The sequence below is a fragment of the Phocoena sinus genome, chromosome 15 (assembly GCF_008692025.1).
Source record: "Phocoena sinus isolate mPhoSin1 chromosome 15, mPhoSin1.pri, whole genome shotgun sequence".
In the NCBI taxonomy this organism is placed as follows: Eukaryota; Metazoa; Chordata; class Mammalia; order Artiodactyla; family Phocoenidae; genus Phocoena; species Phocoena sinus.
The window spans coordinates 23,330,887-23,351,696 of record NC_045777.1 but is presented as its reverse complement, the minus strand read 5'-3'; the positions used below and the strand labels follow the sequence as shown (position 1 = coordinate 23,351,696).

At 51.1% G+C, this 20,810-nt stretch overlaps 1 protein-coding gene across 13 annotated transcripts in view; it reads left to right on the top strand.

The window, feature by feature from the left end:
* Positions 1–10,027: 10,027 nt before the first annotated feature.
* Positions 10,028–20,810, top strand: part of EPB41L1 (erythrocyte membrane protein band 4.1 like 1) — a 128,033-nt gene continuing 117,250 nt past the window's right edge. For 11 of the 13 annotated variants that reach the window (XM_032605264.1, XM_032605259.1, XM_032605262.1 and 8 more), the window contains exon 1: positions 10,482–10,610. The gene's annotated coding sequence lies outside the window, so the exon portion shown is untranslated. Of the gene's footprint in view, positions 10,048–10,116; positions 10,194–10,481; positions 10,611–20,810 lie in introns of those variants that run through there. The other 2 variants (XM_032605253.1, XM_032605252.1) reach the window with 2 other exon arrangements.

The window sequence follows — 20,810 nt, the reverse complement described above, 5'->3', positions numbered from 1 at the left end:
TATCTGTGAAAGCATACTCAGGATACAGCGGGACAAGAAATGGGTGGCTGGAAAGAGGGAAATTTATTTTTACCATACATATATCTTTTTATGACTTAAAATTTGCAGTATGTACATGCATTTTCTGTTCACAAAAATGAAGTTTTTTAAAAAAGGAACTACTTAGCATAGTGCCTGGCAGCGGTGGTGGTGGCAGTGACAGCTCTAAGCAGATGAATCATTGCAGAAATGCAGCCCAGAGGCGTCCAGGGTGTGGCCACGGCCTCTCCTCCCTTCATTTTCTATAGTCCATGTTGCCCCATTAGAGAATCCTTGCACTTTAGAGATGGAAAGGGCCTTAAGATTCTCTGGTATAATGATTTTATTTTAAAGATGAAGAAACCAAGCCCCAAGAGAGGCCATAACCAGCCCAACTTCTCCCAGAGGACTGAGGCTCAACCTGAGGCCTCTTTTGTAAGATCTTAAGACTAAGCTTTCAAAAATTTTGCCTTTAGAACATCATCACCACTCTGCTTGGAAACCATAAGGACTCCTCCACATGGCTGTTAAGCCTAGTTGAGGTTTAGTTCCTAACCAAACTTTCTAGCCTTGTTTTCCACCTTCTCCTGTGTTAATTCTCTACCCTAGTCAGATAGGTCTCTTCATTTACCCCCAAATGCTGCTGCTTTCCAGACACCACAACTTGCCAGTTCTGTGCTCTGTCTGAAATACCTCTCTCCTTCCTGTCTATTTGTGGAGATTCTACCTACACACTGCAGCAGAATCACACCTAAATCACACTTCCTCTAGGAAGTCTTCCCTGATTACTCAAGCTCACGGAGCTCTCTTTCCCCTCTGAACGAATTTTAAAATTTCTTGTAAAACATCTACTTCTTAAGAGGGGAATAGGATGGTTCTCTGCTCCTTGAACAATGGGAAGTGGACTAAGATAGAGCCAGCTCCTTATCCTGACTCCATTTCTGGAGAAAAGTGGGTAAATGACCTTGGCCCTCCTTATTGTCTCATGGAAGCCCTGGGTGAGGATGCCACTGAGCCAGCCCGGAGCCAGGACCCTGTCTGCAGAAACTGCTGGGCCTGTTCCTACCCTGATGTTTACTTGGCCAGGAGGCCCAGCGTGATGAAACCCGGCCCTGTTGCCGAGCACCTTGGGAGGCCTCCCTCCAGGGTCCCTCTGTGCTCAGACAGTGGCCCTTTGTGGAGCAGAGGAGCAGGACTGAAAGTGGAGCCGCTGGAAACCCTTCCTCCTCGCCCCACCCCCCCGCCACCCGCCCCCGGCAGTCATGGACCATCCTGCGCCTGGGTGGCCTCTGTGCAAGTCCACGGCTGGGGAAGTGAGGTAGGTCCTCCAGGCAGCCAGCTAGGCTGGAAGGGCAAGGAGGGGTCCCGCCAGGATGGCCTGCTGAAACACAGGCTGCTTCTAATGGAGCTCTCCAAAGAGGAGACTGGTCCCCCTGTAGGCCAGAGCGACACTTTCACCATTCCCACCACTGCCAAATATGCCCCTAGGATTTAGGGCTGGCCCTCCCTTCTGACGTAGGTTGTCCCTTCTGCCCCTGTTTCACTGGACCCTACGCTCACTCGGGGGTGGGGTTTGGGGGGTGGGGGATGGGAGGGCAGATTGGGAATGCTTAGATGTCCTCCCAAACCTGGTGGGTAGGAATCAAGGGGAGGGACTAGTGACCACAGGAAGGAAGGTCATGTTTGTATAGGTGAAAGTGCAATCACTGGTCGGAGGTCAGGAGGCCTAGTACTCTAGTTCCTGCTCAGCTGCTGACTTGCTGGGTGACCATAGCCAGTTGCTTTCCTTTCCTGTGCCCTTGTGTCACTTTCCCAGCTGCAAACTTATGGAGGCAAACTTATGGAGAGTAGATGAATGTCAAAGACTTTTGCAGTTCTGATGTTTCAAAATTCTGTGATCACAGGCAGGAAAAGGAAGAGCTAGGCGTGGGTTGGAGGTAGGTAACTGACACAGTACTCTCCGTGGATTCACCAGCAGTCGCTAAGCAGCCTCTTCTCTGCCTCCAGGATTCCTTCCTCCTCTTGTTTCCACCCCACTTTGAGGGCTTCTTGTGATGAGATCTAGAAGCTGTTTGATTTGGATTTGTTTTATCCCATATTTTGCCCTCAGAGGGAGGGGACTGTGCACAGAGCAGGAAGGGGGTCAGGAAATAAAAGAGAGAAGAAAAGAGGTAAGGGTGGTGGGATTTCCTTGGTGGCACAGTGGTTAAGAATCCGCCTGCCAGTGCAGGGGACACGGGTTCGAGCCCTGGTCCACGAAGATCCCACATGCCGCGGAGCAATTAAGCCCGTGAGCCACAACTACTGAGCCCATGCACTGCAACTACTGAAGCCTGTGTGCCTAGAGCCCGTGCTCTGCAACAAAAGCCACCGCAATGAGAAGCTCACTCACCTCAACGAAGAGTAGCCCCTGCTCACTGCAACTAGAGAAAGCCTGCGTGCAGCAAGGAACACCCAACACAGCCAAAAATAAAATTAAAAAATACAAAATAATAAATAAATAAAATTTAAAAATAAAAGAATGACATAGCCATAGGACATGACAAAAACTAGTTAGAACCAAGCAGGTCCAAGATGGTGGAAGATTCAACTTCCAGTAAACCTTGAGCCTCATTATATGCTCATTGTAATATATTAGCGTACTAAATGACACACCACTAGCACCAGGACAGTTCTGAGGTTAACCATAAAAGGTCAAAACATGGGCGGTGTCCCAATTCCTGGAAATCTCCACCCCTTCCCTGAAATAGTTGGAATAATCCTCCCACTCATTAGCCTATGAAATTACCCAGCCCATAAAAACTAACCACCCATATTTTGGGGCCTCTTGTCTTCTGAGATGGCCCATACTCTGTCTGTGGAGTGTGTTTCTCTCTAAATAAATCCACTTCTTGGACTTCCCTGGTGGCGCAGTGGTTAAGAATCCGCCTGCCAATGCAGGGGACATGGATTCGATTACTGGTCCAGGAATATCCCACATGCCTCGCCTGCGCTCTAGAACCCGTGCTCCCCAACAAGAGAAGCCACCATAATAAGTCCGCGCACCACAACGACACAACTAGAGAAAGCCCGTGCACAGCAACGAATACCCAAATCGGCCAAAAAAAAATCCACTTCTTACCTATCACTTTGTCTCTCACTGAATTCTTTCTGCGATGAGACATAAAGAACCTGAGCTTCATTAAGTCCAGAGACCAAGTGTGTGATCTCAATTAAGAGATGGTAGGTTGGGCTTCCCTGGTGGTGCAGTGGTTGAGAATCCATATGCCAATGCAGGGGACACGGGTTTGAGCCCTGGTCCGAGAAGATCCCACATGCTGTGGAGCAACTAAGCCCGCGAGCCACAACTACTGAGCCCACATGCTGCAACTACTGAAGCCCACGTGCCTAGAGCCTGTGCTCCACAACAAGGGAAGCCACCACAATGAGAAGCCCGTGCACCACAGTGAAGAATAGCCCCCGCTCATTGCAATTAGAGAAAGCCTGTGCGCAGCGACGAAGACCCAGCACAGCAACAAATAAATAAAATAAATAAATTTATATATATAAAAAAAAAGACAGTGGGTTCTGGCTGGGTTCAAGTCCCGGCCTATGGGTTCAAGTCCCATCTGAGTCGCATGGTTTCATAACCATATGAGTCAATTCCTTATAATAAATCTATCTCTCTATCTATCTATTGATATAGACATAGATATATAGAATATATATGCTACTGGTTCTATTTCTATGGATAACCCAGAGTAATACAATTTGTGATTTTTATGTCTTGTTTAAGAAATTCTTCTGTATCCTGAAGTCCTAAATATGATTTTCTTTAGTTACTTCTAAAGATTTTAAGGTTTTGCTTTTCAAATTTAGGACTTTAATCCAACAGGTTATTACTATGTATGCTATGAGGTAGGAATCCAATTTAATTGTTTTCCAAATGAATAACCAATTGTTCAGTATCACTTAAAAATAATTCATCTGTATTAATTTCCTAGGGCTGTCATAACAAATTAGCACAAATTGGGTGGCTTAAAACAACAGAAATTTATTCTCTCACAGCTCAAGAGGCCAGAAGTCCAAAATCGTGGTGTGGACAGAGTTGGTTCCTCATGGGGGGAGGGAGAAAATATCCATGCCTTTCTCCTAGCTTCAGGTGTTTGCCAGCAATCCTTGGTGTTCCTTTGCTTGTAGACACATCACAGTAGTCTCTGCCTCCATCTTCACATTGCCTTCTTTTTGTTTCTATGTGTTTTCTTATATGGAGAGCAGTCATTGGATTTAGGGCACACTCTAAATCCAGGATGAGTTAATCTTGAGATCCTTGACTAATTACATCTGTAAAGATCCTATTTCCAATAAGGTCATATTCTTTTTTTTTTTGGCTGTATTGGGTCTTCGTTGCTGCACACGGGCTTTCTCTAGTTTCAGTGAGCAGGGGCTATGCTTCGTTGCAGTGAGCAGGCTTCTCACTGTGGTGGCTTCTCTTGTTGTGGAGTACGGGCTCTAGAGTGTAGGCTTCAGTAGTTGTGGAGCTCGGGCTTAGCTGCTCCGAGGCATGTGGGATCTTCCCGGACCAGGAATCGAACCCGTGTCCCCTGCAAGTCCTAAGGTCATATTCTGAGGTTCTAGGTAGAAATGAATTTTGGGGGGATACTATTCAACCTGTGACACCATCCTTTGCGAGGCTTTTGCAAATGTCATTTCTGTTGTATATCAAATGTCCATATATGTATGGGCAGAGTGGTCATTTTATAATGCAATTTCTGATGAAACGGTTATACATTTTTCACAAGATCATCTTATTTAATCCTCACAACAGTTTTATGAGGTAAGTACTACTAAAATCACTAGGTTATGCTAAGTTATGATGTGATAACAAACAACCCCCAAATCTCAGTGGCTTACAACAAAGTTTTCTTCCTCAGATTACACATAGATAGCTGTGGGGCAGCTGTGTGTTGGCTGCAGCTCTGCTTTCTGTGTCTTTTCACTCTAAGGTCCAGGCTGAAGGCACAGCCCCCATCCAGGTCATGCCATTCCAGTGGCAGAGATTAAAGAGTTTGATTTTAGACTAAAAACATGCAATGGTTCTTCAAGTTTCTGCCTAGAACTGGCATATATCTCTCCAGCTCAAATTCCACTGGCCAAAGTAAGTCATGTGATCAAGTCTGACATTGGTCTGGGGAAGTGTACTCCTTCCTCTGGAGTCACATGGCAACCGGCTAGAATGTGTAAGCTTACTGGGAAGGGGGAGAGCAAATAATAGGAGCCAATGATATCTCTCCCAGAGGGGTTAAGTAACTTGCCCAAGGTCAAATAGCTGAGAAGGGACAGAGCCAGGATTCAAACTCAGGCAGTCTTTCTCAAAGCCATAGTGCACTCCATACCTCCCTATTGCCTGCTAGATGGTGTGCAAATACATCTAAGCTTTAGCGCTTCTGCCCGTGCGTTCCTGCAGCCTGGAGTGCCCCTCTACCTCTGCATGTTCAGCTTACCCTTTAAGACTCCACTGTGATCTCAACTCCTTTGTGAACTTCTGTCCTTGGAATTCATCACCACGTACCCCCATCACGCTTTATAAGTATATATTATTTTGTACTCACTGTCCTATCCCCTCTGAAGGGTGGGAATGCATTCTGATTTCTCACGTCTCTTCTGCCCCCGGGGTTTGCACAGTGTCCCCTAAATGTTTGCAGTATTTGGGGATGAGATGAGTGGGGGGGGCCTGAGCTGCAACTGGGCCGTGCTCCTGGGGATGAGAACACTTGGCCTACTTTTCCACCCTTCTAACCTAAGCTTAGCACCTGATGCTCCGGTGACTGGCAGGTCAGCTCTGCATGACTCACTCTGTAAGCCTTCAGCACTGTCACCTCGAGGCCCTGGGCTGGGGTGTGTGTGGGCTGGTGGTGGTGAGTGAGGAGATGGGAGTTAACTTTTGCCTTTCAGAAATCCCTCCCTCCCCATGCCCCAGGAAAAGGACAAGTAAAAGTCCTTCTCTTAAATGGTCTGGGCAAGTCCCTACCGATCAGGCCCAGGAAGACTGGGGAGGCCCTGGAAGGTGCAGGGAAGGAGGAAAGCACTGCTGGGTCATAGGAGAGGAACAGAGAACAGGAAAGAGTGTGAACTGCACATTGAAAGCCTTTACTAATTTGTCCAAGTGACTTAATTTAACCTTTCTGAGCTTCCGTTTTCCCAGCTGTACCCTAGGGACTGTACTCATCTTGCCCTCTTCCCTAAGCTGTTGTAAAAATACATAGTAAAATGCTAGAAGCCTCTAGGAATGCAGCCTTGACATCACACAGACCTGTATTGGAATCCCCTTCATAAACTATGCAACTGTGGGAAAATTGCGAATCTCCATGAGCCACGGTGTCCTCATCTATAAAATGGGGATAATAATTTGAGCTACCTCCCAGGGTGAGAAAGCTATGTAAGTGCTTAGCACACAGTGCTCAATAATATTGGCTGTTTTCATATGCGTAGATGATACTTATTATTTAAGGGAAGGACCACAACCGGTGTCATTTGGGAACATTAAAAGGAGGGGAACAGAGTCTAACTTTTCCTAGAACTGATTGCTTCCCTTAGCCAAGTATGAGGTGTGGCTCAAAGGAATGAGGAAGCAGTTCATGTGGTGACAGCACACAGCACGCTGTCTTCACAGATCTTCGGGGAGGAGTAGAGAGGTTAGCTGACGCTCCCCAAAGATCAGAGGTCCTTGTCCCCTGAGCCCACCCCCTACACATGCAGTCCATTGACTCCTTCTTGTCCCCTCCTACCAATCTAGTCACCAAGTTCTGGGGAGGCAGCCTTTGTAATAATAATGATAGTATGAGCCTAGTGATATTGTTCCTTTGAAGTGTATAAAGGCTGTCTACTACATTTTCCCAGTTAGCCTTCATAATCTCTTTCCCATAAACAGAATCCAGAGTTAGCAGGGACTTGGAGATTATTCTGCATTTCACAGATGGGGAAACTGAAGTCCAGAGAAGGGAAGGGATTTACCCCATACCCCACAATAAGTTAATGGCAGAGGCAGAACTAAAACCTGTAGCTCCTGACTTCCAGCCCAGGGCCAGTGCTTCTGTCACCACACACCTGTCCTTGGCCTTCCATTCCCACTGCCACCTAATGGACCACTGCAATGGTTCCTAACTGGTCCTCCCTGCCTCTGGTCCCTTCATATCAATCTGTTTTATATATACAGCCAGGTAACTGTCTGGAAGCATGGCCTTGATCTTGTCTTTCCCCTTCTAATAGAACTTGCTCATTTTTCGGTTTGAAGGGTCATCTGATTCCTAGTTCAGCCTCCAGTTGAAGACCCAATCTTTCTTTGAATACATTTATTGGCAGGGAGTTCATCACTCCCAGGGTGGTCCATTGTTTTCTTGGATCGTGTTGACTGTTAGAGATCTTTATAACAAGCTGAAGTTCTCCTCCTGGATGTCCACACACCGGAGCTGAGTGGAATTCTTTCACATCCATTTGTCAGCGAATTTGTGTTTAATATGAGCCAGGTCCTGGGTGGATTAAGTGCTGAGGGGAACAGAAAGAGGAATTAGACATGGAGAAGGGGGGCTTAGGGGTTCGCAGAGTTTTTAATTTTGTTTACTAGACCTAAATGATAAGAAACAAATCAAATCCCCTTTCTGTATGACAGCCCTTCAGATGTTTGGAGACAGCCACTATAGCCTCCAGTGCTTTACCTTCTCAGGGATATTAACTCATTCACCACACAACATGGCATCCAGGTCCTCAGCATCTGGTCTCTTCTAGACTTGCTCCAGTGTGACTGTGTACTCCTCAGAACGTGGGGCTGAGCTGAGCCCCGTGGTCCAGGTGTGATCAGCCCAGGGCAGCATAGAACCTCTAACAGAGACTAACAGAGTTAGAACCACAGAGGTTCTGCTCTGCGGCACGTGGGATCCTCCCAGACCAGGGATTGAACCCGTGCCCCCTGCATTCGCAGGTGGATTCTTAACTACTGCGCCATCAGGGGTGTCCCTCCTCTTCTTCCTTTTTTCTTTCCTCCTTCCCTCCCTTCCTTCTTTCTTTTTTTTGCAGCCACATTGCATTGTTGAGCTTGAGGTCAATTCAAACCTGTAAGTCATTTTCACCGGAACTGCTCTTAATCTAGATTCTTTCTACCCTGTATTTTGGGCATTTGTCCAATATGGCAGCCACTAGCCCCACGTGACAATTTACATTTAAAGTACTTAAAAAGAAAAAAGAAAAAAAAAGTTAAAATTAAAATTTTAAAATTAATTGAAATTAAAATTTTAGTTTCTCAGTTGTAGGAGCTACATTTTAGGGGCTCAACAGCCACAGGTGGCTAGTGGCTACTACATCAGACAATGCCAATTTAGGACATTTCCATCATCACAGAAAGTTTTGTGGGACTGCTGTGGTTTGGACTGAAGGGCAGGAGTTTACATTTATCCCTTGTGGTACCTCATCTTGTTAGTTCCAGCTCAGCTCCAAGGCTGCCGAGACCTTTTGGAAACTAATTTTGGTTTCTGGAGTGTTTGAGGGCCCTCGCAACTTCCTGATGGCTGTAGATATGATTAGCGTTTCATGCCTTATTCTGCTTCATCTAAAACCACTGATAAAAATGCCCAGCACAGCAGACAGAGCTGCAGCCAAGCCCTGCACATGGCCCTCTGCACTCTAGCCTCAGTCATGCAATAGTTTAACAGCTGAGCCTATATTCCAGGCCCTGTGTACTGGGTACCGGGTACACATAGTGAGACAGAAGACGGCAAGTAAAGAGTCATGCTGCGGTGGGTGCCCTAAGAATTCAAATGCCTTTGCCTCGCATTCAGGCCTGCTTCTCTCTGGCCTGTGGTAGTTAAGTGCAGGCTTGGGAATCAGCTTCCTGGGTTTGGATCCTGGCTCTGCCACTTTATAAACTATGTAATATCTTTGTGTTTCAGTTTCCTAAAAAATAACCTCCATCCCACAGTGTTGTTATAGGATTAAATGAGTTAGTGCAAGTAAAGCTCTTAGAACAGTGCCTGGAATACAGTAAGTGCTCCAAACACATTAGCTATGATTATTTCTCATGATTAATTATAATTTTCCCCTGGACAAGCCATACTCAGTCCTGCTTTGGGGTCTCAGTGCCCTCACTTCTGCCCTCTTTTAGTTTGTGGAAGTCTTTCCAGGCCCAAACTAGGCCTGCCCTCCTAGATTTCTTATGTTTTTAGCTGCTCACCTGGCACTTAGTATCCTATACTGGAGGGGGGATCGCAGTGAAGAACTTGAATAGTTGTTGGGCTTCATCTTGGTTCTGCGCTGCCTGCTGGAGAGACCTAGGACAAGCTTTCATCTATAAAATGGGGATGATCACAGCTGCTGCATAGGACCACGGTCAGGGCTAAGTGAGGCAAACTAGGTGAGAGTTCCTGCACTTAGTAGGCCTTTTCATCCAGTAAAACCTCTGAAAGTGCTTCTTCCACGTCTCTGTGTTTTATGTAGTATCTAACAAAGGAGGTCAGGCTCATTATTCCCTGCAGCTCTGGAGGGCCTGTCCCTGTCCCAGGAGCCCTGGGCAGGAATTCCCCGTTTCTTCTTCTATGTAATGTGGATACCTAATCTGTTCCCCACCTTCTCCTCGCTGCTATCTCAGGCTTGCTGACCTTGGGGTGGTTCCTCCCCCCACAGCCTCAGTCTTTACTAGGACCTGAAGGAGCACCTATAAGGGCAGTGGTGATTTTAACTCTAATTTAGGAAAGCTCTCTACTTTGGGCCTGCCTGCGATTGTGGAGGGTGGGCGTCGGCGCCCAGAGCCAGGGTCCAGCCCTTGGGGATCCCCTCCCCAAGGGTCCAGAGGTATCGCCACCTGAGGTGGGGTTGGAATGCGCGGCGCGGTCTTCCTCGAGCTCGGGCCGCGGGAACAATGGGAGGGCGGCGGGGAGGCGGGTGGGCGTCGGCCAGGTCAGGGCTGGAGGTGGAGGAGGCCGGCGAGCTGAGCGCCGGGCCGTGGGGTTAGCCCGGGGCACCGGGCCGAGAGCCGAGGCGTCTGGGCCAGGGAAAACCGAGGTTGGCGCTGGCGGGGACCAGGAGGAGGCGGGGGGCGGGGCCCGAGCCCACCGGGCTGGGACGGGAAGGGCGAGGGGGCCCAGGGTGGGGTCTCCTCTTCGTCGCCCAGCCGCTCGCCCCAGCCTCCGAGCTCCGCGGCGACACAGGTAGGCGCCGGCCCACGTTGGGAAGCGGGCGGCGGGTCCCCAGCGCCAGGCGGGCTCGCAGGGCTCAGCCCCCTCCGCTCCTCCTCTCCCTAGGGGCCCGCGCGGCTCCTCCCTACGCGCGGCCCCGGCTCTGGCGGCGCTCCTCCGGTTGCTCGCTCGCTCGCCCGTGGCTGCCGCGGCGGCGGGGATCGCCGCCGCTTCCTCGCGGGGAGCCGGCCGGGGCGGGGCGGAGGGGGGAGACCGGGTGAGGGGGGCGGGCGGGGAGGGGGCTGCGCCGCGGGAGGGAGGGAGCTAGCGAGCAAGCGAGCGAGCGGGGCATTTGTGCGCAGCTCAAGTGCGCCTCGGAGCCCGCCGAGCGGCCGCGGGACAGACCGACCGAGGACAGACAGCGCCCGGAAGCCGCGCCGCCGCAGCCAGGTTAGCCGCCCCCGTCGCCTCCTCCGGGCCCCGGGGACCCCGCCGCGTCTGGGCTGGTGTGTGTGGGGAGGGTGATCACCGAGGGCTCCAGGCTCGGTTTCCCGTCCTCGAGCACTGACAGGCCGGCGGGCAGGCTCCGGGGGGCTGGACAGCACCGAGGCGGGGGGCGGGCGCCTGAGCCGGGAGGCGGGGAGCTGGCGCCCGAGCCGGGAGGCGGGGGGCGGGCGCCCGAGCCGGGAGCCCCGGGCCTCGGTTTGTGCGTTTCAGTGCTGGCGCGGTGTGTGTGTCGGGGTCCAAGTCGCCGGGTGTGTGCTGGATGTGAGCGCGCGTGTGCCCGTGGGTCTGTGCAAGTGGATGATCGGTGTGTGCGCGCGTGCGTGTGTGCAGCGGGTGTGCATCTGTGTGTGTGTGAGAGGGTGTGTGCCCTGTGTGTCTCCGCGCGTCTGGGCTGGGCGGTGTGTGTGCGCGCGTGTCTATGCGTGAATGTGTTTATGAGAGGGTGTGTCTGAATGTGTAGCCGAGTGTGTGTACATTTGGATGAGGGTGTGTGCCAGTGGCTTCGCTTGTGGCTGGAACCTGTGGCGGAGTGTGTGTGTGTGTGCGCGCGCGCGCCACTGTGAGTCCCCGTGTGTGCGCGTGTGAGGGCGGGTGTGCACCCGCGTAGCCCCGCGTAGCCCCCGTGTGCGTGTGCGCGGCTTTGTCTCCGCACAGCCTGGAGGAAGGGGTGGGGGCGGCGGCCGAAGCGCTGCCGTCGCCGGGAACCGGGCACCTGGCCGGGGCAGAGGGCGGCGGCAGCGGCGGGAGCGTCCCCGCTGGGCCTAGACTCCTTGCCGGCAGGTGGGCGGCCACACCCCGGGGGCCGGAGGGAGCAGGGCTGACAGAGGGGCCCGCTGGAGCGGAGGGCGTGTCCTGCCTGGAGCCCGGGTGTGTGTGTGTTGGTGATGGTGGAGACAGCGGTCCCCAGGCTGATGACCCACTCGGTTCAGGGATCCATTTCCTGTCGTGGTGCGGGGACAGTCTGCCAAAGCCAGACCGGGCCTGGCCAGCTCAGCCGCACTCCCATCCTCACCCCTCCCAGCTCCCTGGGGTAGAGCCGCACCTTAGGTGCCCTGAAGGGAGGAGGGAGAACCACTCTCTTAAAGGGCCAGTGCCCCCCGCTCCAAGGAACGCCCCCTCAGATGTCTACTTTGAGAGAGGTCTCTGGGTGTGTCTTACTCCGTTCTCCATGTATCGGTGCAGCGCATGCATTTGGAGATGTGTGCATGTGTGTGTTTCTTGTGCATTTGGGGGTGCAGATGTATTTTATCAGTGAACAGTGAATAATGAATCTCTTGAAGTCTATGTGTATGTGTTTCTTAATGAGTTTTAGTATATTTGTTTTTATGTACACATAGCTGTTTGTATGTTAGTGAGTCTGTGCATGTGGGTTTGCAAGATAAGTGGCATTTTGCTGCCAACTGGAATAGGATAGAAAAATTCTGTCCAGGGCCACCCTATTTTAGAAAAACTGGGTGAAAAGGTGGTTTGGAAATTTAGCCCCCAGCTTTGTGGGTTTCAGATGCTGGTACTGAAATGTAGGTAGACTGGGATTAGACTGGATATGAGGATAGAAACTGAGACTCTTACAAGAGGAAGGAAGTGTTCTGGAAGAAGGCTATCCAAGTGTAAGAATTCACCCTCCACTTCCAGTTCTTCTTCCCTAGAACTTCACCTCCCCCTCTGCTACTCAGCTTGCCAGGATAAAGTGCACAGGATTTGGAGTGTAAAGGGAGGGAGCTGGGAGTGTGAAAGGAAGGAGGGTGGATGGGTGATAGGATTGGGGGCCAACAGCAGATTTTTGCAATTTTAAAAATGTTTCCCTACTGAAGGCAGCAGAAGCTGGGGGAAAGCTGAGCTTGCTGTCCCCTTTCCTGAATCCCTTTCCCAGGGCAGGAAAGGCTCTGGTCTGCAGCTCAGGAGCCCTGGATTTTGGTGCAGGGGTCTCCTTTGGACTTTGGTCAAACCTTTCATGTTTTTACCTGTTCACTCAACACATTTTTATTGAGCTTCTCTTATGTAAAGGTCTAAACCCCCTAAGCCTCAGTTTCCCTAGCTGAGCAGCTAGTAGGCTGGATTCTGAGACTGAGTCCCCTTCCCTTTCTCAGAGTGCTAGAGTTTGTCTCATTGTTACCCAGATTTAGGAATCTACCCTTTTAGCTCCCAAGGATCCTGGCCATGGGCCCCACTCACCACTCCTCCTTGCCCTCGTATATTCTAGTCTAGAGCAATGGTTCTCAAAGTATGGTCACCCCACCAGCAGCAGCAGGGTTACCTAGGATCTAGTTAGAAATACAAATTCTTGGGGCTCCCACCAGATCTACTGAATCAATAACTCTGGGGGTGGGGCCCAGCAGTCTATGTTTTAACAAACCCAGGAAATCCTGATGCACATTAGCGCTCAAGAGAGGTGCAGGCAGGGAGCTGGAACCTCCTATAGGATGAAACACCTGCAAAGCATCTCCTGCCCCCTTCCACACACATGCCTGAAGTAGCTGACAGCCCTAACCTGGCAAGTAGAGGTTCTGGCTTCAAGTACGGTACGCAGGCCTCTCACAGTTGTGGCCTCTCCAGTTGCGGAGCACAGGCTCTGGATGCGGAGGCTCAGCGGCCATGGCTCACGGGCCCAGCCACTCTGCAGCACGTGGGATCTTCCCGGACCCGGGCACGAACCCATGTCCCCTACATCAGCAGGCGGACTCTCAACTACTGCGCCACCAGGGAAGCCCCCCCTGCTTCTTATGTTGGTTAACTCCCACTCTTCGGATTTCAGCTGAAGAATCACTTTGTCAGGGGAGCCTTCATCAACAACTCTTTTAAGATAACTCAGTTTTTCCTGTTATACCTTCTTATAGCTCCCTGTATTTCATAACACTTATGAGAGTTCGTAATTATACATGAACTTGTTAGTTGTTTGTCTCTCCTCACTGGATTGCAAATGCCATCTGGGCACAAACTTGCTTATCAGTCTTCCTAGTGCCCCCACACCGTGTCTGGCTTATGACTGGTGTTCAATAAATTTGTTGAATGGATGACTTTATAATATGGGAGATGGTATTAAATGATACCCTTTGTCCTCTCAAGCCCTGACATTGTAATATCTAAGCAGGCTTCATACTTTTCTTTTTTGGCTGTGTCAGATCTTAGTTGCAGCACGTGGGCTTCTCTCTAGTGTGGCGTGTGGGCTCCAGAGCGCATGGGCTCTGTAGTTGCAGCACACAGGCTCTCTAGTTGTGGCGTGTGCTCAGTAGTTGTGGTGCACGGGCTTAGTTGCCCTGCGGCACGTGGGATCTTAGTTCCCCAACCAGGGATCGAACCTGCGTCTCCTGAATTGGAAGGTGGATTTTTAACCACTGGACCACGAGGGAAGTCCCCAGGCTTCAGACTTTGTTGAAGTAGATTTATCTGTTTTTTTTTAACTGCTAAGTCTCCTGGCTATAGATTTGAGCCCCTATTGTGTGGCCAGGCCTATGCTGGGCTCTGCTCTAGGGGAGATGGGAAAAAGCTCTCTAGGAGATACAGCCTACCTTGTTTTCTGTGTCCTCCTGGATTAAGATCCTGCAAGAATGAGAAGAGGAAGAACATTGAATAAGGAATCTAAAGATCTAGGTCCACGTCTTGTTACCTGACTGTGGGCAAGTCACTCTTCCTTTCTTGCTTGTTTCCTCTTCTGTAAAATGAGGGTATTAGGATGGACGGTGTACCTAACGTTGGTTACTAGCACTGGCGCTAGAGTATGGAGCACTGTCTTCGCTACCTTTGCATGGTAGCGAAGTTGCGTGGACTTGGGCAAGTGACTTCATGTCTTCATTTTCTCACCTGTAAAACAGGATCAGTAATAGCATCCATTTCAAAGGGTTGTTTTGAGAGTGAAATGAGGTAACATGCGTGGAATGCTCGGCACAGGGCTGAGCACATAGTAAATATTTGGTAAATGGTAGCAATTGATACTGTTATGGCTGCTCCGCAGTTCAACATTCTTGAGTGCCTTTATACTGGGCCCTAGGCCTGCAGTGACAGAAATGAATACAACAGTGTTCCCAGGCTGAGTGTGCAGGGCAGACCTGTAAAGATGAACAATGTACAAGGTGGCAAGGTATGGCTGTTCGTGGAGGAAAAGGTGGTGTTTGGGCTGGATTTTATTTTCCAGGTAGTTGGAGCAGCATGTGCAAAGGCACCATGACTTGTTAGGGGAAATACAAATAGTTCCATGTGGTTGGAGCAGAAGGCGGTGAGGGGTGGGGACAGGTGGGGTGAGTGGCTGGAGATAAAGAGGAATTTGAGGCCAGATCTGGCACAGGCTGAAGAGCCTGGGTCCTACAGGTTGTGAAGAGTTAGGGAAGCAGATTAAGCTAGCCAGGAAGGATCGAATTTGCCTTTCAAAACCACAGCTCAAAAAACAAAAAACAAAAAACAAAAAACCACAGCTCTCCAGGTGGTGGTAGAGGCTGGCCTGGGTGGAGGGGGAGGATGGTCCATCTGGAGTCGGGGCTCAAAGGGTGCTTATGTGCATGATGGAAGGGCCCAGTGGGATGGCTAGACACCTGGGACATGGAAGAAGCCCAGTTGATGGAATTCAGGCCAGCCTGAACCAGGGAAGTGAAGGAGAGATGAGAAGGACTCCATTAACCTCCAAGGCTGCCTAATGAGTAGGAATCTGAAAAATGGAATTTAAGAGTCTCAGGTCTGCTGCTCAATGGACTCACTGTGTATTAATTTCCTAGGGCTGCTTATTGAAATACCACAATCTGGGTGTCTTTAAAAAGCAGAAATTTATTCTCTCGCAGTGTGGAGCTAGAAGTCAGAAAGCAGGGTGTTGGCAATGTTGGTTCCCTCTGAAAGCTCTGAGGTGGGGTGGCAGGGGCATCTGTTTTGTGCCCCTCTCCTAGCTTCTGGTGGCGGCCAGTAATCCCTGGAGCTCCTTGGCTTGCAGATGCATCTGCCTCTGTTGTCACATGGCTTTCTTCCCTTTCTCTGGTGCGTCTCTGTGTCATCTCCTCTTCTTCTAGGGACACCAGTCATCTTGGGTTTAGGACCCACCCGTATCCAGCATGACCTCATTTTATTTTAACTCATTGCTTCCACAAAGACTCTATTTCCAAATAAGGTCACATTCTGAGCGTCTGTGTAGACATGAATTTGGGGGGACACTATTCAACTCAGTACATACAGGAAGATGGAAAAGAGTGCAGGTCTTGGAATCCCACAAGCCCAGGTCCCAATCCAGGCTTTGCAATGGAGCAGCCATGAGGCTTTTTCTCAGCCTCAGTGTCCTCTTCTCTGAAACGGGGACAGTAGCACCTGCAGTGCCGGGTTGTGGTGGTGACACTTGGTCAAGATAACAGATACGAGTGAGCCTAGTGAGGTGACGCACAGCAGGCACCCCGTAATTACTGCTTCTGCTTTGGCTCCCCCTTCTCTACACTTAGTAGCCTGGACAAGCCACTTAAATCTTTTTTTTTTTTTAATTAGTTTATTTATTTTTGGCTGTGTTGGGTCTTCGTTGCTATGTGAGGGCTTTCTCTAGTTGTGGCGAGTGGGGGCTACTCTTCGTTGCGGTGCGCAGGCTTCTCATTGTGGTGGCTTCTCTTGTTGCGGAGCATGGGCTCTAGGCATGCGGGCTTCAGTAGTTGCAGCACATGGGCTCAGTAGTTGTGGCTCACGGGCTCTAGAGTGCAGGCTCAGTAGTTGTGGTGCATGGGCTTAGTTGCTCTGTGGCATGTGGGATCTTCCCGAACCAGGGCTCGAACCCGTGTCCCCTGCATTGGCAGGCGGATTCCTAACCACTGCGCCACCAGGGAAGTCACAAGCCACTTAAATCTTGCTTCACTTTCCTTATCTGCCAAATATGAATAATCATCGTCCAGCTCTCCCTAAGTCACCAGATTGTGAATCCCAGGGGATAATGAGAAAGCTCTTTGTAAACTGCTTTAGAGTTTGTGGCTGTGTTTTAAAATTATAATCGTCATCTTCATAATATCCCTTGGCCATTGCCACATCCACGGCACTCTCGGCAGAGCCCGGCTCGGCACACTCCCCTTCTGAAGCAAGTCCTCTTTGCCCCTTTGTGCTCCAAGGTATCCTACCAGCAGGATAGCTGCTGTCGGAGTAGGGAGAACCTTAGAGAAACTCCTCGTCCTCCGTTGCCCTCATTAGCCAGAGGAAGGAAACATGCTCTGAGGGAAGTGACACCCCGCAGGTCACACAGCTGGTCAGTGGCAATTGGAACACCTCGTCTGTGGTTCCTGTTTAGAGTCTGAATGGTGCTTTTTCCCTACTTGCAACTTCAGCATCCGAAGCAGGACCTTGGGGCAGGTAGAGGCTTGGAGAGGGCTCTGCATGGGACCTGGAGGTGGGGACCCAGTGGCGAGAGTCCTGCTGAGTCAGTATCAGAATCCACAAGGGGGTCCCTGAGTCCTAAGTGAGCGAGTAGTGCCTCTGCAGGCTGAATGGGTAAGTGGTTTTGTTCTCAGCCCGGCTCTGGCCGTCTCTGCCTGCTCCAGGGGAGGAGGCCGCCATGGGCAGGCAGCAGCCGCGTGGGGAGCCAGAGCCTGGAGGTAACCCAAGGCTTCAGTGTCCTTACTGACAGCCAGGGCGGTGCTTCTCAGCAGACTGTGTCCCTTTAAGCCTTGCCTTGGCGGGCCTGGGGAGGCTCTGGGAAGGAGAGAAGGCTTATCCTGTCTTGGCAGCTTCCCTGAAGTCATCTTCCTTTCCCCCAAGCTGGGGAAGCCAGGCCGCTCCCACCCTTCATTTTCCTTTCCCTTCCTCCCTCCTCTTCTCAGTCTTCTTTCTCTCCCTTCCCCTGCCTTCCCCTCCTCTCTCTCCCCATCATCTCTCCGGGTTAAAGGTCTAAAGATAAAGCGTCCAGACCCAGTTCCGGTGGGTGGTTTGGGGGTTGCTTGAGGCCACCTAAGAATTAGAAAGCCTAGAGTCTTCCTCGTCAGAGGCTCCCTCTGGTGTCTGATAAACAAGTGCTTACGTTTTTTGGCTCACCACGTGCCAGGCCCCATGCTCAGTGCTTTATGCGCCTTACGTCTTTTAATCCTTGCAACTACCCAGTGAGGCAGAGATTACGGTCCCCACTTTATTAAAGGAGGCTAAATAACTTGCCCAAGGCCTACCCAGTCCTCAGCCAGCAAGTGGCACAGTTGGATTTAAAGCCAGAGCTAGCCAAAGCCCACAGGTTGTCTGGAGTCTTTCCTATACTGCCCCGGATGGAGCCTGTGAGAACGTTTAGGGGTCCACAGAGGGATGCACACTTGCTCAAATTTGGAGAACAGATCCTTGGCTCAGAGCGTGGAGTCTCCTGCTTCCTAAACCTATGCTGTCACCCCGTCAGGGACTGGCCTTCCTACCAGCAAGGACAAGGCTCTGAGCCCCTCTGGTTCTAGGCAGCTGCCCACCTGTTGGAGAGATGCTGCATCAAGAGCAGGTAACAGGGCAGGACTGAAGGCACTTGGCTTTTTCTTTAGATGTTGTTTTGTCACTGGCCACCTTAGTTCTTCATTGATTATCTTGAGTCTCCCAATTCAACGAGCGTATCATCTGCAAGGCATGATAGTTTTATCTCCTCAGAAGGGTGCTTGGGGGCTTGGAGGTCCTCTGTCAGGCTCGGTGATGGAGGGGAGGGAGGCAGAGGCTGCAGCCAGGAAACGGAGATTCAGGAGCAGAGTTGTGTTAGAAAGGAAGAGGAAGGGAGCCGGACCTGGCTGAGGGCCGGAGTGAGAGTCTGGAGAGAGGGAAAGAGCCCTTAGGCTGGGGTTGATAGGAACCCTCCTCCCACCCCAAGTACAGCCCAGGAGTCCGGGCTCTCTCCTAGGCAGGGCTGCTGATCTCAGAATGTCAATTCAGAACCTAGCCAGCTGCAGTCAGCTTGCTGGGCCTCCACTCACCCCCACCACGACCATGTCCACGACCAGGGCCGGCTTGAGCAGGTGGCTCATCCAGAAGGGACCTTGATTAATGAGCAGTGGCTTTAAAACGTCTAGCCACGGAAGCCTCTGTATGTTCAATCTGTGAACCAGCTAAAAGGAGGCGGCTGAGCACCACGTGGTGGGGGCCCCGGAATCAACCTGTTTTAATAGGTTCCAGTCGAGGTGACTGGGACACAGAGGGTTCTCAGACTGCCCTCGGGGAACGCTGGTCTCAGATGTTTGTGAACTTCCGAAACGGCATGCACAATTCTCAGAGTGTTCCCTGTCCTTGGGAAAGGATCCACAGGTACCACGTGAGTCTCTGAGTCACGACCCAGAAAAGTTCAGAACTGCCGACTTCAGGGCTGTTTTGTTGAGTGGGAGCCTAATGACTGGAGAAAGGTCGCTGGGAGGTCACGGCAGAGTGAAGCATTGAAGGCAGATTTCTCCTGCCTTTCAGCACATGGCTGGTTCTGCTGCGAAGGGACTGCGAACCGGTCTCTTCCCCTATCCGGGCCTCAGTTTTCCCAGCTGTAAAAATGAGGGTTGGACAGGATAAGCCCAAGGTCCCACGCAGCTTTGATCTGTAGTTCTGGAAGCCAGGTCTCCTGCTGCCCAATTCACAGTCTTTGCCCCTTTCCTTGTTTCCTCCCCAGCGTCACCCACTTCTGGTGGGGCCACTTCCTCCCTTCAGCGTCTCCCATCTTGAGAGAGTCTGTACAGAGCCTGGATTCTAGCCCCTTGAGCCCCTTCTGGCAGACCATGCGCCCAGGCACTCAGCACTCTCTCCCTTTCCACGTCCGCTTACCAGAATGAATCAGCTGCCTGGGAGTCTGGGGACGCTCATGGTGGCCTCTCTTCAGGGCCGGACACCTGGGACCAGTGCCAAGGGGAGGGGCTTGGAGAATGCATTTGCTGTGGCTCCTAGGACACGCCCAGTGCTTACCTGTGTCTTTGCCCCAACTTCCTGGGTTCATCTCTGCCAGGAATGCCACACCCCGTCCTTCCCCAGTCACTGTTGAAATCCTGCCTGCCTTGTCAAGGCTCAGCTCAGATGCCAACCTCTGTCCCCCAAAGCCTTGTGAGCCCTCCCGTCCCCAACCCCACGGGGAGATTTGTCTTTCCATCCTCTGCATTCCCTTAGCACCTTACCTGGTCTCCTCTGGGGACAAGTTCTGCTTGCTCTTGGCTTTATCCTGGGACGTGGCTTGTCTCTCTTGCTAGATTGTGAGTTCCAGATGTCTCATGTAATATTCTGTGCTCCCAGCACCTAGCATAGGGCTTTGCACAGAGTAGGTACGCAAAAGAAGGTTGTGAAGTTTTATTTATGGAATCTGCCATTGGCCCTGGGCTGGGCTGGTTTCTATGGGACCCCCATAGCCCCATCACTGGCAGGTCACAGCTTCTCACATATCCCCACCTTTATGTGTGGATTGGAGGGAGGCCAAGTAGGGCGGTGGATAAGAACTTAAATTCCAGTCTTATGACTGCCATCTCCTGGCTATGTGACCTTGGGCAAATTATTTCACCTCTCTGAGCCTCAGTTTCCTCAGTTGAAGACAAAGGGGTAGGAATGACAAGTCTACGGGGGGCTTGGGAGGATGAACTGAAATGATAGGTGTAAAATGCTGAGATCTGAGCATTGTAAAGAATAAATGGCCAATAAGCAATTATAATTCATTACTTTTCAGGTAATGGTTATTATCGTTGTTTTAGCAGGCACCTACTGTGTTCTCACGGTGCTGGGGGGCAAGGGTGAGGGACAGAGAAAAATAATTGCAGGAGTTCCTTGGTCTGCAGGGTCTTGAGGTCACATAGGGCTGGTAAGCCTCTCCTCCGGGGAGCGCTGTCTGGGAGAGACATGGCTGAGTGACTTGAGGAGTGAGTGATCAGTGTAGACTCCGTGCTGGAGGTTTGAGCTGGATGGGCAAGAAGCAGGAGGGGCCGTGGGGAGCAGGGAGACGGGTATTCCCTGTGGAGATAAAGAGGTGAGCGCCAGGCCGGACGTGGGAAAGTGGGGCGCATTCTTGGAGCGATGCGGGCAGGATGCAGGAAAGGGCAGAGTGGAAGCCGAGGCAGCTCTAGAATCTCCACTTAGAAGGGCCTTAGGGTCAGCACCCCAGATGGAGGGGGAGCTTCAAGCTTTGTTTCACCAAGAAGAAACTGGGGGAATGGTAGCCCATGATGCCGCTACTGAGAACGACAGAGAGAAGACTGGAAAGGTGGGGCAGAAATAAAAAGTTGGGGCTCT